Here is a 10204-nt window from a genome sequence, read left to right on the forward strand (position 1 = left end):
GCTGGGCTCCTGCTCTGCTTCTGCCATTTAACAGATACCTGTGTGCCCTGAGGTGTGGCTAAGCTCTTAAACCTCAGTTGCCTCCTGGAACAGCTCCTGGGGTGGTTGCGAGGATTAAAAGAGACGGTGCAAGTAAAGCGTTACTGGCACAGGGTAGCACTCAAAATATGACAGCAGCTATTATTATCACAGGCAGAAACTGTGCCTGGGAACCGGGAAGACATTTGGTGAGAATTAACCTCTCCCAATCCCAGAGTTTGAACAAGAGTTAACATTTGCTCAAATAGAGATCTCTCCTAGTTTTGACGATGGGCCCTCGACAAACATTTGTGGAACGACAGAATGAGTGAACTCGAAGCATCAGTGCTCATTTAATAGCTGACTTGGGTTTCAGTTAAGGTGAATGCCAGGTCCTCACAGGACCCTCGGCGTCAGGGCTGGCAAACTCCCCCTGTCAAGGCAGAGGGAGTAAATATTGAGGCTCCTTGGGCCAAAGGGTCCCTCTTGGACTCTGTGATCCTGCCGCTACAGCACAAAAGCAACCAGGAGAGTGCTGTGGCTGCGTCCTGACCAAGTTTACTTGTGGACACTGAATTTCCACATATCATGAAATATTCTTCTTTTGATTTTTTTCAACCATATAAAAATATGAAACCCATTCTTAGTTTGTAAGCCACACAAACACAGCCGCCTGGATCCAGCCCACGGGCCGTGGTTCACCCACCCCACTCTACCTCACAGCCCGAGGTTGCTCATCCCAACCACAAATGCACACATCTGCACAAAATACCTGACCGGCACTCTTTGAAAAAGGTCAAGGCCACGACAGACAAGAAAAGACTGAGAAACCCCCACAGACCAGAGGGACCCAGGGAGACAACCCCTCAGTGCAGTGTGGGAACCTGCACCATTCCTAAAACCGAAAAAGGATGTTAGGGAAAAACTGGCGAAATCCAAATAAATTAGTTTGTCATTTAGTTAATAGTGTCTCACCAATGGTAATTTCTTAGTTTTGATAAACATATCACGGTTGTGTAAGACGTTCGCATTGAGATAGCGGCGACACGTCTGTGGGAGCTCTGTGCTATCTTTGCACCTCTTCTGTAAATCTAAAACCATTTCATAGAGAACGTTTTTAAAGAACGAAATCTGTACCATTCTTCTTTTTTCTTTTTTAAGAGATGGGGTCTTGCTCTGTCGCCCAGGCTGGAGTACAGTGGTGCGATCACAGCTCACTGCAGCCTGGAACTCCTGGGGTGAGACAATCCTCCTGCCTCAGCTTCGCGAGTAACTAGGACTACAGGCAAGTGCCACCCTTTTGACTCAGTCACCCTGAATTGTTTCCATGGTCGGCCCCGCACCTTTCAGTTAGTTCTCCAGCAGTCAGTGCCCGCTGCACCTGGGTCCCCTCACTTATGTCTGTCCCGTGCAGACGCGGCCCGCTGTTGTGCTCCGAGGAATACAAACAAAAAAGGTCTTTTTTTAAACATCTGTGTCCTCGGGCTATGGCTGCCTCAGACAACTGGTGTTTTTCCGGCTCGAGCATGTTCTTTAGAGATTTGGCCAGCAGTTCCCCTGCGGGCAGCTATTTCCAAATTGATTGTAATAAATAGATACAGGGCACTGGGAATCAACAGCAAGTTGCCACCCTGCTCACATGTCACATAACCACCCCTGCTAGCTTAGCGGTGAAGGAAAATTGAAAAACAAAAAAGAAAGAAAAACCGGTTGATGCAACATTCTTCAGGGCAGTGCAATACCGAGTGTCTGGACAGTTAGCTGGTAGCGGGATCTCAGTCCCCCGGGCTCCCGTCCTCCTGAGTACACCGTGCCTAGGGCGGCTCTGCGGTAGGTAACGGGAGGAACTGGTCGGGCCGGGGTGCGGTGAGAGCCCTGGGCAAGCGCTGCCTCCGTGGAAGGGGCCCATCTCTGGTTACTGACCCCACCGCGCGCTCTTGTTTTGTTGATTGGAAGTCAGAAGACACGTCAGTGTAAACATAGTGTTTATTTTTTCATATCTTACTCTTTAAAGCCAGTGGAGTTTTTTCCTTTGGGGGGACGAGTTTAATTACGACAAGTAGTATACGCTCCTTGTGAGCGGATCGAAGCACATGGGAGTTGTCCCCACCCCACTGGCCAGCACGTGTGCCCTGGGCCCAGATGACAGCTCGGTGGCAGAGAGCACACCAGGCGCAGACACTGCAGCGCGGGAGCACGAGAGGACGCAGAGAGGCGTGTCTTCATTCATTGGTCCACTCATGAGTCCAACAAACTCCTTTACGTCCAGAGGTCCTGAGGTGGGAAAGGCTGTTACAGGGTCCCAGGAAAGACCACAGATAAGTCACCTGTGGTACCAGCCCTCGAAGTTCCTTCATGTGACACTAGCCAAAGATAAAAAAGCTCACGGTGAGTTTCAGCCCCACATATTTTAAGTCCTTGAGTCAGCATCTTTTCACCCTGAGTTTTCCAGGGATTGCAAAATTGTAAAAAAAAAATGGAACCAGCCACAATGCTCTCAGTGATCTTGCCCTCTATGCACAATCCTACTTAAATGTATACCGAGTCGCTGGTGGCTGCCACAGGCAGCCCATAGTACAGCAGAGCCTCGGCAGATGCTCGCCACTGACCCCTCTGCAGTATCTGTCGGTCCCCTGTCCTCTTCCAGTTTTCTTTCCCACATGGTCCACACGGGCCACTGTTAGAGTATCTGTAGGCCATAGGCTACAGCCATTCTGTCATTGATCCTAGAAGACCTACCAGGTAACTCCCAAATCAATGGAGATTTGGGAGATGGGCAGGAACCCAAGAAGGCCTGGACGCCAGTGGCCCTGCGGCAGCGGGCACTCAATCCTCTAGCCCTCGCAGGCCCTCCCATGGCCACTTCTGCCACGAGTCATTCTCCATTGCCCCTGCGTCCCTCAGAAATGAAAGGCAAACTGAAAGCCACAATGAGATACCACCTCCCCTCCACTAGGGTGGCTAAAACAAAACAGACAATAGCAAGTGTTGGTGAGGATGTGGCACAATTCCCACGCTGCTGGTGGGAACGTATAAGGGTGCAGCTGCTTCCAGAAGCAGTCTGGAAGATCCTGAAAATGTCCAACACGGAATTACCAATGATCCTGCAATTCCCTTCCTAGGTTCTTAGCCAAGAGAAAGGAAAACACACAACCACACAAAAACCTGCACATTAATGTGCACCACACCGCCGCATTCTTCACAACAGCCGAAAGGCAGAAACAACCCAATGTCCATCAACAAATAAACAGATAAACAAACCGTGGCATATCTCTATAATGGAATAATATTCAGCTGTGAAAAGAAGTGAAGTATTAATACATGCTACAACATGGACGGTTCCTGCAAACATGCTAAGTGAAAGAAGCCAGACACAAAGGCCACATGTTGCATGGAACATCCTGAGCAGGCGGATCCATAGAGACAGGAAGTATTAATAGATCGGTGGTTGCCAGAGGCTGCGGGGACAGGAGGAGAGTGACTGCTTAATGGATACAGGGTTTCTTTTATGGATGATGAAAAAGTTCTAAAATTGATTGTGGTGACAGTTGCACAACTCCACAAATATACTAAAAACCACTCAATTATATACTTTAAAATGGTGTTTTTATGGTATGTGAATTATATCTCAATAAAACTGCTCTTAAAAACCAACTAACAGCCAGGCACCGTGGCTCATGTCTGTAATCTTAGTATTCTGGGAGGCCGATGCAGGAGGATCACTTGAGCTCAGGAGTTCGAGACCAGCCTGAACAAGAGCGACACCCTGTCTCTACTAAACACAGAAAAATTAGCCATGCGTGGTGTGCATGCCTGAGTCTCAGCGACTCGAGAGGCTGAGGCAGGAGCCCAGGAGTCTGAGGTTGCAGTGAACTATGATGATGCCACTGCACTATAGCCCGGGCACCAAATCGAGACTCTGTCTCAAAAAAAAAAAAAATCTACCTAGACCATCCACCCATGGCTAAGGTTGGGACCCACGGCCAGGACTTAACTGCCTGCATGAAAAGAGAGATAGGCCCCCTTTAGCTTCTGTAGTGGGGGCTGCTTCCACTCCCAGAGGTTCGCTCAGAGTTAGGAAGGGCATTCACATGCTATCCAGCCGAAATAACTGCATATGTGGACAGTAAGGGAGAAGGAATTTGGGCAGCCTTCTAGTTTCCTGACCGGAGAATTTACAGAGCCTGTTTGTAGAGGGATTCCAGCTTTCCAGCTTTACTCCAAGTCACTGGGTCAGGAGCAGACTTTCTGTGTTTAATCACTCAATTTTAGCATGAAAAAATGCTCAACGTCACTAATCATCAGGGAAATGCAAATTAAAACTACAATGAGAGACCACCTTACCCCTATCAGAATGGCCGTTATTAAAAAAACAATAGATACTGGCATGGATGCAGAGAGAAAGGAATGCTTATACGCTGTTGGTGGGACTGCAAATTAGTATAACCTCTGTGGAAAACAGTATGGAGATTCCTCAGGGAAATAAATGTAGCCTTACCATTCGACCCAGCAATCCCACTGCTGGGTTATCTACCCAAAGGAGATGAAGTCATTTTATCAAAAAGACACCTGCACCCAAATGTTTATCACAGCACAATTTACAATTGCAAAGATGTGGAATCAACCTAAGTGCCCTTCAATTCACAAATGGATAAAGAAAATGTGTGTGTGTGTGTGTGTGTGTGTGTGTGTGTGTATCACGGAGTACTACTCAGCCATAAAAAGGAATGAAATAATATCATTTGCAGCAACGTGGCGGGAACTGGACACCATTATTCCTAAGTGAAGTATCTTAGGAATGGAAAACCAAACACCACATGTTCTTACTAATAAGTGGAAGCTAATAGATGGGAACACAGGGGCACAAAGTGATACAAAGGACGTGAGAAACCAAGAGGGGAGGGCAGGAGGGTGTGGGATAAAAACTTCCCTGTTGCATACAATGAACATTCTTCTGGTGATGGGCACACCAAAAGCCCTGACTTTAAGCATTATACAAGATATCCTTGTAACAAAAACACTTGTACCCCCTTAATATTTTGAAATAAAAGTCAGAAAAAAATCTTTCAATGTTAGAGCTTCTGGATTACATTATTTCACCTTGGAACACCTCAGCCTTTCAAAGCACTTCAAATCTACTATACCTTTTTTTACTTTTTATTTTATTTTATTTTTTAAAGAGACAGGGTCTCACTCTGTCACCAATGCTAGAGTACAGTGGTGCGATCACAGCTCACTGCAGCCTTGAACTCCTGGGCTCAAGTGATCCTCCCACCTCGGCCGTCCATACTATCTTATTTTTATATGACTTCAAGTGGCCCAACTTTTAGGCAAGACAATAAATGGATAAGCAAGTTGCTAATCTCCTAGTATTTGGTGACCGCTTTATAGTTGTGATTATAAGCAAGAAAACAGTCTGCAGAGAGGTAGATTACAGACTTTGGTGCAAACACACACACATTTTTTCAAGGCCTCCCTAGGCCATCCGAAACTCATGATAAGGCCCACACTAGGTGGGACACCTTCCCCACAATAATTTGGGACCCCACTCGGCTCCAGCAGGCCATGCTACTAAATGTTTACCAACCAGCATGGGGTGGGGGAGAGGAAGGAGGAGCACCTGCCTATTTCCATGGTGTAAATAAATCCTCCCAGTGTAGCTGATTTCAAACTGTCAACATTATGAGGCGTGTGGCATACACAATCTCTGCAACCAAGAGAGCTGAGTTCTGGCCACAACTGTGCTAACTGGCTGGGAAACTACTGGATCGCAGCTTTCTTTTCTGTAAAAGGAGGGAGGTAGCCTGGATGGTCAGTTTCACACACAGCATATCCTTTCTGTTCCTGTCTCAGAGGAGAGGATTGTATTTCCTTCTGTGGTTGGAGCTTTCTCTTCAAGGTCTTCCCCCTTTGCTGGGCCTGGCTAATGACCTGCTTCCCGAACACCAGAGCACCTCTGTGTATGAATCCAACGTGCTGCTGCTGGTGCAAGTTGCTAGGATGCAGAGACGCACGAAGCGGGGCCTGCGTTTGCTCACAATTACACATCTCTGTTCCAGAGATGGAAACCTCCTCCACCCCACGGTGGTGAACGAGGAACACTTAACAGCAGGAGTGGATTAAGAGTTGAATTTAGCAACTCAGGAAAGAGGAGTAGTTTGACTTCAGTCTCTACCATGGGTCATTAGGTAATAATGATATCTAACCATTATTATGATTATTAATATAATAATGATGTGAGTGACCCTACAGGTCCTTTAACAAAAATATAGTCATGTGTCCCTTCATGGTGGGGATACATTCTGAGAAATGCGTTGTTAGGCGATTTTGTCCACGTGCAGACATCGTAGAGTGTGTACCTGTACAAACCTAGATGGCGTAGCTACTGCACACCTAGGAAATGTGGGATAGCCTCTTGCCTCTAGGTCACAAACCTGCACAGCATGTTACTGTACTGAATACTGTTGGCAACTGTAACACACTGGTAAATATCTGTGTATCCAAACACAGAAAAGGTACAGTAAAAATACAATCTAAAAGATTAAAAATAAATAGGTATAGGGCACCTACCATGAATGGAGCTTGTAGGACTGAAAGTTGCTCTGGGTGAGTCAGTGAGTGACGAGGGAATGTGAAGGCCTAGGACATTACTGTGCACTACTGTAGACTTTATAAACACTGTACACTTAGGCTACACCAGATTTAATAAAAAATAAAGTAACTGCGCTATAATGTTACTATAGCTATGACATCACTAGGTGATAGGAATTTTTCAACTCCATTATAATCTTATGGGACCATCGTATACGCGGTCTGTTGTTGGCTGGAAAGTCCTTATTCTGTGCATGACTCTACATTTGGGTACGCAGCACTTTCTACGTGCCGACACCGTTCTAGGTGCTTGATGGATATTATGTTGAGTCCTCATAATAACCCTATGAGGTGGGTGTTATTTTCATCCCCATTTTACAGATGAGGCACAGAGAGGGTAAGACATCTGACACAAGCCATAACTAAATAACTCACTTCTGTCACCCTGGGATCACTTTTTATTTTACCTTTTTTAACAAGTCTAGAATAATAACTAACATTTGTAGAGAGCTTGACTTTCAGTTTCAGATAAACAACTATCCAAACTAACTCTCAAGCTGAAAGTAACTAAAAATGCTAGGAAAAGTATTTGAAAACCTCCTAAAGGCCACCATGTGGTGACAAGATAGTAAGGAATTAGGCCAAAATTGAAGGGAAAAGAAATGCTGAACTATAATCCAGCAAGGAAGCCACTACTCCCCTGCAGGTATTTGCCAACCCTAGCATATTTGAACTTGACTGTGAATGGTTTTGTGGGGCAAGAGGCCAGAAAATTAAAGTCCAGGGCTCATACTAAGTGGGAGGTATTTCCCACAACAATTTTGGACCCCATGAGAGTCCACCAGTAGTATGCTAGAAAATGTTTAACAACCAGCCCCAGGAGGGTTGGAGAGGGAGGGTCCTGATGTACACAGCATTTGCTAATTTCCGTAGTGTGAATATCCCCACCATGGCTGATTTCACACTCTCGAGATGTCACTGAACACATCCTGGAAGCACATACCTGGAAGCCAGCTGCAGCACACACTGACTGCACTCTCGGAGTGCCGTAAGAGAACCAGTCTTGCACAGTTACATAGCCTGTATTTGCATCACCCAGGTGGCCAGGGAACCACAAGCCCTGAACTTGAATTTAGGTCATTCTGGACTAGCAGTGACCTGAGGAGCCTGGTAGAAGCCAATGTTAATCATCTTTCAAGGAAAGCTTATTCCTGTAATTTTAAAACACAATTTTCAGTACGGTCAAAGGGAACCAGACATTTAACAAGGAAACAGGACACCATGAGCAAGAACTAGCAGAAACAGATCCTCGGATACTTAAAATATTAGAATCATCAGACACCGGCTATAAAACAACTGTGTTTTGTTGAAAGAAGTTGAAAAATATCTGCAGGGGACAGGAAGCTATTACAAGTGACATACTAGATTTATAAAGAATATTTGTGGAAAGCTTTATGGTTTCATCAGGGACCAAAAACACAAATACCTTTAGGGGCCAGACAGGTGACACAAATTTATAAAGTGGCCGGTGAACACATTGGTGACCCGGAGAGCTTTGTCTGAAGGGCACAGGGCTCCTTGGCTCTAGCTGATGGGTGCCACGTGGCACTGGGGGCCCAGTTTGCAGATCTTCTACTGTTTCTAGAGAAGGTGGATATTTGAATTTCTTTTTATTGTGGTCAAATATACATAAAATTGACCACTGTAACCATTTAAAAGTGTATAATTAAGTGGCATTAACTACATTCACAATGTTCTGCAGCCATCACCACTAACTCATTCCAGGAGTTTTTCGTACTCCAGAAGAAAACCCCATCCCCATTAGCAGCCAGTCACTCCTGCTCCTCCCAGCCCCAGGCAACCACCCATCTGCATTCTGTGTCTCTAGATTTCCCTAGTCTAGACAGCTCATGTAAGTGGAATCATATATATTTGTGGAATATAATATTTGTCCTTTTGTGACTGGCTTCTTTCACTTAGCATGGTTTGTTTGTTTGTTGTTGTTTTTTTCTAGAGACAGGCTCTCTCTCTGTCACCCAGGCTGGAGTGTAGGGGCATGATCATAGCTCACGGCAGCCTCGAACTCCTAGGTTCAAGCGATCCTCCCACCTCAGCCTCCGGAGTGGCTGGGACTACAGGTAGGCACCACTATACCCAGCCTCGCTTACTTAGCATGTTTGTAAGGCTCCTCTGTGTTGTAGCATGTATCAGTACTTTAAGCATGTATTCATTCCCTTTTTATGGCTAAATAATATTCCGCTGTGTGGATATACACATTCATCAGTTGATATTTGGATGTTTGACATAGTATCTTCCTATTTTAAATTCAAATATATATTTTTTAAAAGTTCTGTGTAACCCGAAGCACGTTATCTGTTGACCGGATACAGCGAGGACGGTCAACAGTGTAAGATCTCTGTTTTATGACCTGCTCTTATGTATTTTCCCATAGAATCCTCAGAATGATTCTCCAAGGTATCTTCATTTTTCACATTAGGAGCTCGCGTTTCAGAATAGTGAAAGTATCTGCCCAGGAAAAGGCCTGTAGTTTCTCCATTTCCCAGAACCTCGGGGGGGGCACTGCCTGATACTAGAATGAGTGGGAGTCAGATTTAGCGTATGGCCCGAGACTCAGTTTCCCCACCTGTGAAATGACTAGTGTTGGGCTCTCTGGCACTGCTTGCTAACTTTTCCCAGCGTCGTTCTGGGCGTGCTCTGGCTCTGGTCAAGTCAGCTTCACGCAGCTGCACACAAAGATGTGGCTCCGTTATCCTAATAACCGTAGGTTCCCCCACAGTTCTGTTCTGAGGCCTGATGGGGAGGAAAGTAACGTCAAAAGTGCTCCTGGTAGACCTGACCAGTCCCTTTCAGACCTGCTAGGGCCATCTGTGCAGTGGCAGCACGTGGTCGGAGCCTGGTACTTAAATCAAGAGTGGCTTGAAGTTCAACTGCCGTCCTCTGGCAAAGCCAGCGGAGGCCTCTCCCCTTACTTAAGACGGGGCAAGTCGTGGCCCTGCGACGAAACTGGTAATCACTGAGCGTTTCCAGAGCAGAAAGCTCCGTAATAAGCAAGGTCTTAAGTCCCCCGGGGCCTGCCTCACCCCAGGCACCTCTCCTACGGCCCCGGCTTTCCAAGAGGACAAAGCCGGGGGAGGCGACGTCCTAGCTCGCGCATCTGAGCAGGGGAGCGGGCCAGCAGAGATCCGTGTGTCTCAACTCTTTCCAGGGGCACCCCGCGTCCCGAATCGCCGCCTTCAACTCCGAGAAGTCGAGAGCCCCACAGGAAACTTGCCTTATCGCAGCGGCTGCCCCCCAGCCGGGGCCGGGGCGGGCGGCCGGGCGGGCTCCCAGGGAATGCTCCCCCTCCGCGGCCGTCCGCCCGCCAGCCCGCCGGCCCCCGGGGACCCGCGGCACCTGCGGCCTCCGAGTAAGTGTCCGCGCGCACGTCCGCGCGCCGCCCCCTCCGCCAGCCGCAGCGGGGGTCGCCGGCCGCCCTCGCCGCCTGCCCGGGAGGGGTCCGGGCGCGTCCCGGGGGCAGGGGGCTCGGGGGCGCTGGCCGGCGGCGGCGGCGCCCGGAGGCCGCACTGCTGGCGGC

The 10204-nt window shown here is 47.5% G+C and overlaps 1 long non-coding RNA gene across 1 annotated transcript; it reads right to left on the bottom strand.

Annotated features, from left to right (window-relative positions):
• Nucleotides 1–1986: 1986 nt before the first annotated feature.
• On the bottom strand, nt 1987–9881 carry LOC123626094. Its single transcript, XR_006730736.1, has 3 exons — nt 9711–9881; nt 9254–9420; nt 1987–2381 (listed from the first exon to the last, which is right to left on the bottom strand). It is a non-coding gene; the product is annotated as an uncharacterized LOC123626094 (long non-coding RNA).
• Between the last annotated feature and the right edge of the window lie 323 nt (nt 9882–10204).

The sequence above is a fragment of the Lemur catta genome, chromosome 21 (genome assembly GCF_020740605.2).
Source record: "Lemur catta isolate mLemCat1 chromosome 21, mLemCat1.pri, whole genome shotgun sequence".
In the NCBI taxonomy this organism is placed as follows: domain Eukaryota; kingdom Metazoa; phylum Chordata; class Mammalia; order Primates; family Lemuridae; genus Lemur; species Lemur catta.